The sequence below is a fragment of the Triticum dicoccoides genome, chromosome 2B, assembly GCF_002162155.2.
Source record: "Triticum dicoccoides isolate Atlit2015 ecotype Zavitan chromosome 2B, WEW_v2.0, whole genome shotgun sequence".
Classification (NCBI taxonomy): Eukaryota; Viridiplantae; Streptophyta; class Magnoliopsida; order Poales; family Poaceae; genus Triticum; species Triticum dicoccoides.
This window is the reverse complement of record NC_041383.1, coordinates 533,303,070-533,311,454: the sequence shown is the minus strand read 5'-3', so window position 1 is coordinate 533,311,454 and position 8,385 is coordinate 533,303,070. Positions and strand designations below refer to the sequence as shown.

At 45.3% G+C, this 8,385-nt stretch overlaps 1 long non-coding RNA gene across 1 annotated transcript; it reads left to right on the top strand.

Annotated features, from left to right (window-relative positions):
* Positions 1-2,003: 2,003 nt before the first annotated feature.
* Positions 2,004-4,270, top strand: LOC119364674. Its single transcript, XR_005175034.1, has 2 exons — positions 2,004-2,785; positions 2,863-4,270. It is a non-coding gene; the product is annotated as an uncharacterized LOC119364674 (long non-coding RNA).
* The last annotated feature ends 4,115 nt before the right edge of the window (positions 4,271-8,385 follow it).

The following is an 8,385-nucleotide window of genomic DNA, read 5'->3' as shown; positions in this document are numbered from 1 at the left end:
TTATGAATCTATAATAATTGCAAATAATAAAGAAAACCATAATATACTAAACAGATTAGACAAAGAAAGTATAGAAATACTAAGAAGAAACAACTACTTAACGATCTACACAAATCTGTGAAGATCCCTGTATTCCAAATCCATTTATTGTATATCAAAATAGACACTGTCAAACTAGATTCAAGTGACTTCCAATCTCACATGTATCACACTGACTTGGACAGAAAATTTTCTTTAAATGTGAAAAAAAATCCTTTAGTCAAATCTGGTATTATAAAATCCTTCTATACGAAATCCCCTCATAACTTGAAAACTTTAGTACTATAAAAACATTATATTATTATACAAGAACCCTTTCTGGAACAATTAAACATCATAACTTGACTAAACAAAATCACGCTAAGTAGCAGAACCCCTAGTTATTGTTACACAGATGGCAGAGGGACACGCACCAACACACGGGAGATGCCATCCGTCACATGAGATGGATTTACACGCATGAACAGGATACATTTATACACAAGCAAAACAGGAGATCTAAAAAAGGAGGCAAAATTTTCTACCCCAAACCCTAGGTACCAACACACGGTTAGATCCACGCTTAAACAAACAGCAACACAAACAATGAGCGCCATGAAAAACACAAACCCTAACCGAAGAACTGAGGGGAATTAGGGTTAGAAGAAGAACGAACCAGAGGAATCCATCACGAGACGGACGAAGAAGAACACAGAAGAAGCAGTCAGATTACGGTTTGTCGATCCGCCTGATTCGCCTAAGATTCGCCTAAGATTCAAAATCAGTCTTGGGGGAAGAAGAGAAGTCGTCGGGGGAGAAGCAGAGGAGGAAACAGAAGAAACGGGGGAGAAGCAGAGGAGGAAATCAGTCGTCGGGGGAAAGGGGAGACCAGGACGACCACGGGACGGACGGGGGCGAAGCAGATTCTAAACGGGCCGGCCCGCCCTAGAACCGCTGCAGGCGCCGGTTTGCGGAATGAACTAAAACCGGCGCCTGCAGCGCTAAATAGGAAATCCCTCTGTCAGGTCCGTTCGTGCCAATCGAAGCCAACCAAACGAGTACCAATCCAGCCCACCTTTTCTTTAGCATTGATCGGCCCACCTCGGCTAACCAAAAATCTGACCACCAACACATAACGGCGCGGCCAACCGAGCCAACCTTTGTCGTTGGTTAAATAGATCGATTCAGATAGTAATAGTCCCACCTCGTTGTCTGACATCCAATCCACACAATTTATATACACTTTTGTGTTTCTTGGGTGTCAGGAAGCCGTGTCAGAGATCATTACAGATTAAGAAAGGAAAAAGAGGCTAATTAATTGGAAAGTGAGTAATGATGTGCGCTACTAAACAGGACACGAGGTGAAAGAAAAAGAAAATAAGGAAAGGCATTGGTTAAATAGATCGATTCAGATAGTAATAGTCCACTTTTGTGTTTCTTGGGTGTCAGGAGGCCGAAAATAAGGAAATGCATTGGTTAAATAGATCGATTCAGATAGTAATAATCCACTTTTGTGTTTCTTGGGTGTCAGGAAGCCGAAAATAAGGAAAGACATTGGTTAAATAGATCGATTCAGATAGTAATAGTCCACTTTTGTGTTTCTTGGGTGTCAGGAAGCCGTGTCAAAGATCATTACAGATTAAGGAAGAAATATGAGAAGGACACGGGGTGACGAAGAGTAATTAAGGGAAGCAAATCAGGATCATGTATCCTAATCTTTCCCTATAATAATAAAGCATGGATTGACTCCGTGGATTCACAGTCACAATAAGTTTCTTTCCGTGATTTTACGCTTTCAGTTTGAATTTAAAACATATTCAAGGTGGTACTAAATTTCTAATGGTCCAAAAATCTATTTACGAACTTACACTTGGTCACTGCATTGGGCCTCGGCGCGCCTGGGCCTCAGCCCATCAGACCCGTCCGATCTGAGGAGGCAAAAAATAGGAGCTGGCGTGGTGGATTGAACTCCCGACCTGAGGTACTAACACAAAGCCCAAGTCCATCTGAGTTAAACGATTCGAGTTGTTTTTCATCAATCCTCTGCACTTCGTCTGCAGATCGAGCAGCGGCGCTCCAGATCCGATCGGGAGATGATGCAAGACGACGGCGGTAGAGCTCCGGGAGGTAGGAAGCGGAGAGGAAGCGGCGGACGTCGGGGCGAGGCGTATCAGGTCAGGATCCAGCGCGGCGGTGCGTAGTGGAGGCCGCCGACGGCGGCGCTCCATGGCAATGGTGGCTCGGCTTCCTGGGAAGAAGAGACAAGGGAGAGCCGCCGGATCGCTCGTGTGTATGATTGTTCCTGTTCCATGCATCCTGCCACTTTGATGGTGTAAAGCTAGCTGTCCTGATTGTTTGGGTGGTGCACAGTCAGTGTTTGTTGGTATGCCTATGCGACAGCGGGTAAGTGATTGACTTTGCAGCAGCAATTAGGAACGATAAGGAAAAGGAATCTGATGAAAATTGCCAATAGGTTCCTCTCCATTTGCACCCCTCATGCACCAGGATTACAATTTCAGCAAAACTGGCTGAGTTCCTCAGTTAAGGTGTTTTTTTACTGAATTGGGATGCTAATTGTGATGCTTTGCCTGCCTTTAAAGTGGATATTGTTGATTGGTAAGTGTTGACGGTGGCTAGCGTTGTTGATGTTTCATAGTACTGTTTTTTGGTAGCTCGCAGCCTCATATAGTGCTTGAGGAAACCTGAGAATATTGTGAGGCTTCGTGGTGCAAGTGTTGAGATGAACAAGCACTTCCCTCACTACAAGGTACGATCATCAGTCAGTGTCTACAATCTTATTTCTCGGAAAATAGGGGATTTATATCAGCATGCAATCACTGCAAGGAATCAACACCGTCTAGCGGCAGCAACAACGGATACAGAACAACTGATGCGACCTGCGGTGGACATTATCCAACCTTAATTCCAGGTACTGTAATAACTATCTTACTGCTTAATTACCTCCGCTCCTATATAGCCATTAGAACTGATCCACATACACTGTGTAGGTAAGTAGCTTTTGCTGGGTCCAGTTGAGTATGTCCTGATCTTTTGAGCTTTTTTTTCATGCACATTATTAGATGGTGTTTTGAAAAGGAATGCATCAGTTGTTATTTCAGAGTTGTGAAATTGTTTTTCTTGCTATTCTTGCCGCACGGAAGGCAGGCAATGCGCGGCAGGCTATTCCTCCTATTTGTTAGGCATTGCATCCTTATTTATTCTCAACACATGACAAGTTGAGTTATTTCTATTCATATATACTGTAGTAGGATACACACACACGTATTTTGTAATGTCGTAGCCAACAAAGAGGCATAAAAGAGCAGATGACCATTGTGGTCAGCGAAGGAATCATGCAACGATCATGATGAAAATCTTACGGGCGTGTAAGGATGGAAGGAGAGGAAGGAGAGGGTGATAGTGACGAAACGGCCAAAAATTATACGCACCAATAAATTTGTTAGGTGTTAAACTCCATGGCCATGGCGGCTCGGCCTCCTAGGAAGAAGAGACGAGGGAGAGAGAGGAGGTGAGATGGAGAGAAGAGAAGGGAGAGAAGGGACAGTGCGGCTACCTGCTGCTGGTCTGGCAGCGGCTCCAGTCGCCAGACCTAGGTTTGTGTCCGAATTCCTCCCCTTTCCGCTGCACGATGGAAGGTCATTCACGGCCAGCGTCAGCGCATGTGGCTACTGGCAATCTTGCCGCCGTCTGCACTTACTTCGTCGCGGTGCTTCCTCCGCCGTCGCGTGTTGCTGCTCCAGATCGGCATAAATCCTTCCTCCTAGCCATCTCCAGTGAACTAGATGAGATGAAGTAATCGTCTGAACCTGTGGTAACCTACTCCTTTTGCCCTTCAAAATGTGAGGTCAAAATATTGTTGTTTTTTCAGGTGACTCTGCAGTTCCGGTCAAGCCAAGCAATCTTTAGCAAGAACTGCATCCATTCATCTGGTCTAACTTCCGCCGATGAACTTTTGCATTCACATGTCTCTCTCTCTCTCTGTGTGTCCATGAAAGCCCTTGCTGAATTTGTATGATAAGAGTGCTACCTCCTGTTGCATACGTTCCATTGGATACTAAATAAATTATTTTCTGGTTAATTATAGTAGAATTTAATTAGGAGGGCAAGTAATTATGGGTGATAACTATTTAGTTTATTTTTGTACTCTTAGAGTCCTGTAGGATTTTGTAATTGGGCTAGATTTTTTTGTCTGAATCTGATTTTTACTCTTAAGAGTCTCTGTCCATGAACACCATCCGCCGTTCTACCATGCTTCTAACTTTGCCGGAAAACTTTATGTATGTATGAAGCTAACCGTAGAATTTCCTGATAGTCGTCTACATGCTCATGTTTCGTTTGCACAAGGTCAGGGCATACTCCTTTAGTACAGGCATTTATTACTTTTTTGCTGGGAGGATTGAGGATGTTCCTCCCTTCACTTACTTGCCCCAAATCTCTTCTGAGCTAATCATTGGCTATGGATACAAAAAATAATAGCAAGGCTCGTTGCAGGAAGGTGCCAAAAACAGTGCAGCAACTCCTGAGCTAATCCTTCAAGTGGAGTTACCCCAGGATAAACCTGCCAAATGAGAAAGGTAGAGAAATTAGTAATCTTCTTTCAACCAGAGGGTTGTGGTCGCGAGAAGGTGCTAGATGTCAACATTAGTTTCAGAAATGTCTGCAACCCCAAGCCTGTGGTGCGCATGGTCCATCACCAGGTCTGGTAGTTGCTGATTCCCCAAGTATGCATTACTTGTCTATGGTATAAGAAAAACAGCCCAACCACTAGGACTTCATTTTATTTTATTTTTCTTCTTACTTGGTGAACATGTGTTTGTAGGCTCGGTCTATATGTAATAACCACGTGTCATCTGATTCTGACTGCGCAACTCTACATCAATGGATCAATTGATTGGTGAAATTGAACTTCACTATTTTGAGTATGCGTTAGTGTTTAGTCTGCACCAAGGTTTGAAAACATTGGTTCAGTTAACAATGGTACTATGTTGGCAATCACATTTTCTAGATTGATATGTAGCTTATCCAATAAGTGAACAAAGAAAAATTGCAGTAAATAGGCACACGCGTGCGCCACTCAGTTGAAATAGAGAATGTAGACCTATGACGGGTCCTGATCCATGTTTATTAGGTTGTACATATGATTTTTTCCCCTCCTATTGCAACGTACCTGATTTAACTTATTGGATTACGAGATGTGGTATTATTTTTTCTCCCGTTGTAACGCACGGGCTCTTTGCTAGTATTTCTCACATGCACAACAATACAAAATTCTACCCATGACAATTGGACATCATATTGCAGAATTGAATCAAGCAGTTAACTAAACACCACAACAAATGAACCAAACATTAACTGAGTACCACATTGCACAATATAACATACTCCTAATAAAAGATCAGACAGTTAACCAAACAGTTAACTACAGCCAATTGTAGCAATTGTATTTGTTTCTCGTGTATTTACTACAGCTAAATTTAATTTATTCCTCACATGGTATACAATAACAGAATGCACCCACAGTTTTGTAAAGATAAATTCGATTTATTTCTCACATGGAAGACAATACAAAATTGCAGCTTGAAGAATTGAACATCACATTTGCGGAATTGAACCAAACAGTACTGAAGACAACAACTAATTAACAAAACAGTTAATAAGTGAGCACCACACTGCACGACATACAGAACATATACACTAGAGCAACATATTGCATGGTAAAATGAGATAGCACAATTCACTAGAATTTGTGAAGAAAAGGCAGGAGCAGCACACGCAACGGGTAAATCGAGCATGCTTACCGGCGTAGCTAGAAAATGGCAAGGTGCTCCTTCAAGATCTGGGGGTCGGCACGAATGGCAGCCATCGCGACCTCATCCGCGCGTGCGGCCGCGATTTGCTTCTCCGCTGCCAAATGCTCCTTGAGGTCCTCTATCACATCCCTAGTTCTGGTATGCTCAAGGCTAGCTAGTCATGTGTGCATCATGTTTAAATTCCATTTAAATTTGAAATGGGGATTTGTGAAACCCTCAGAATCATTTCTGAAAATGACCCAAATAAAAATAGCTCCAAAAAAGTTCAAGAAAATGCTCATGTTGCTCTCTGAAAATATTGGACAGAGATAAAAATCAAACCAATATTTTTAGGAGCTCATAAGTACCTATTTTGGGCATTTGGATTACCAATAATTATTTTGCCTTGGATACATATTTGTTATATATATAATATATGTCCAAAAATTTTGTTAATTGGTGAGGAGTTTTGGAGCAATCCAACTAGTTCCTACAAAAATTGACAGAAGTAAATAAAATGATTTAGTATTATTACTAAATCAAAACAAATGTCAGAAAAATAGAAAAGAAAAACAAAACAGGAGAAAACCTACCTGCAGCCAGCTCATGTGCTGGCCCAGCACTGTGCGGCCTGGCCGTCCCAGTTGGCCAGCCCAGCCCACCTGTCCCCCCTCCCTCGTTGTCTTCCTCCCGCCAGAAGGACGGGCGCGTGCCCGACGCGCGCACCGCCGCGCCGCGCCACCTCCTCCCTCCCTGCCTGCCTGTCCCTCCGCTGATGCGTCTGGACGACACCACGCGCCCCCAGACCCTCTCACTCTCCCCAGTCCTCTCCTCTCCTCTTCCTCGCTCTCTCTCTCTCTCACGGCTGAACGTGACCGTCGCCGCCGCACGCCGTTGTCGTAGCCACCGTCTCCCCCTCGCCTCTCCGACACCCGCAGGAGATCCGCCTCCTCGCTCTGAAGCTCTCCGCCGAGCCACGCAGGCTGGAGCGCCCCGTGGAGCCGTCGCCGTCGCAATCTTCGCCTCCGGCCACCGGAGATCATCCTCGCCGCCACGCCGCCGTCCGGCCTTCCCCGAGCTCGCTGACGACGCCATCCAGACCGCTGTGAGCCCCGCCGTCGAACCCCCCTCTCCCCTGCTCTTCTGGCGCCCTCTAGCCTCTCTGCTGCTCGAGCCGAGCTCCGGCCGCCGCCGTGAGCTTCGCTCCGGCGAGCTCCGACCACCTTGCGTCCTCCAGTCGCCTCCACTAGATGTGGACGAGCCCGGGCTACGCCCCGGTGCTCTCAGTCGCCGCCCCCGTGCACCGCAGCGCTGCGCCCGCCCTCAGCCGAACTCCGGCCGTCGCCCCGAGCTCCGCTCCGGCGAGCTCCACTCCGGCGAGCTCCGGCCGTCCCCGCCTCTCTCACTTACTCTAGATGACGCGGACGAGCGTTGGCTCCTCGCCAGTGGTCTCCGCCGCCCAAATGGTCGCCAGAGCAATGATCCCGAGCCCCTCCGCCGCGTTCGGCCTCGCCGTCGGCCAAACGCCGACGGGATTGACCGGGTCAACCCCGCTAACTAACCCCCCCTGTGACACTGACATGTGGGGCCCGGCCTTGCTAATTTTCAGTTTAAGATTAGCTTGACAATTAATTAACTCTGTTAATTAATTGTCACTGATGTGTGGACCCCACACGTCAGGTTTGACCTGGTCAGCCACGTTGACTCGCTGACATCACGCTGACGTCAGGCTGACACAAATATTTATTTTCTGGAATTAGTTTAATTCATTTAAATCAGGAAATTCCAGAAAATTAGCAAAACTTCAAAAAATCATAGAAATTCAACCGTAACTCAGATTGAAATAATTTATATATGAAAAATTATCAGAAAAATGCAATCTATCCATCTGTGCCAGTTTCATGCATGAAAAACCAACTTATAACTGCTGTATAGGTGAAAACACATAAATGGCATTTATAAAGACTTAGCTTGGAGTTGCATTTGAATTCTTGATTCAAATGGACTTCAACCAAATGAATGCTAGCTACATTAGCTCAAACAACATTACATATTCATTCCATGTTGATGCATCATATTGTTGCATATGATTGTTTATTGATTGCCGACACCGTTCCTTCTCGATAGGTCCTGCTCCGGAGAGTGTTTCAGAGTACCTGTCTGAGGAGCAGTGCCCCCCTATTGATCTACCAGGCAAGCAAACCCCCTTGTTCATTCCGATACAATCCTACTCTCTCGCTCCTGCTCTCAGTTATTGCATTAGGACAACAACGATTCAGTGCTACTTTGTACCGCGGTAGTTGAACCCATTCCTCTGCATGACCTGTCATTGCCACAGTAAATAGTTGAAACCCACTAGCATGTGTAGGAGTTGATTGAGCCATGTTGTGTTCCTACCATGCCATGCCTGCTATTGCTTAGAGTGTGCCAGGTCTGATTCATTGGGAATGAATTGGAGTGCAGTGCTATGTTCTGATGCTGAGAGTTAAGTGTGTGAACACGATTTGGTAAAGGTAGCGGTGAGAGGCCATGTAGGAGTACATGGTGGGTTGTCTCA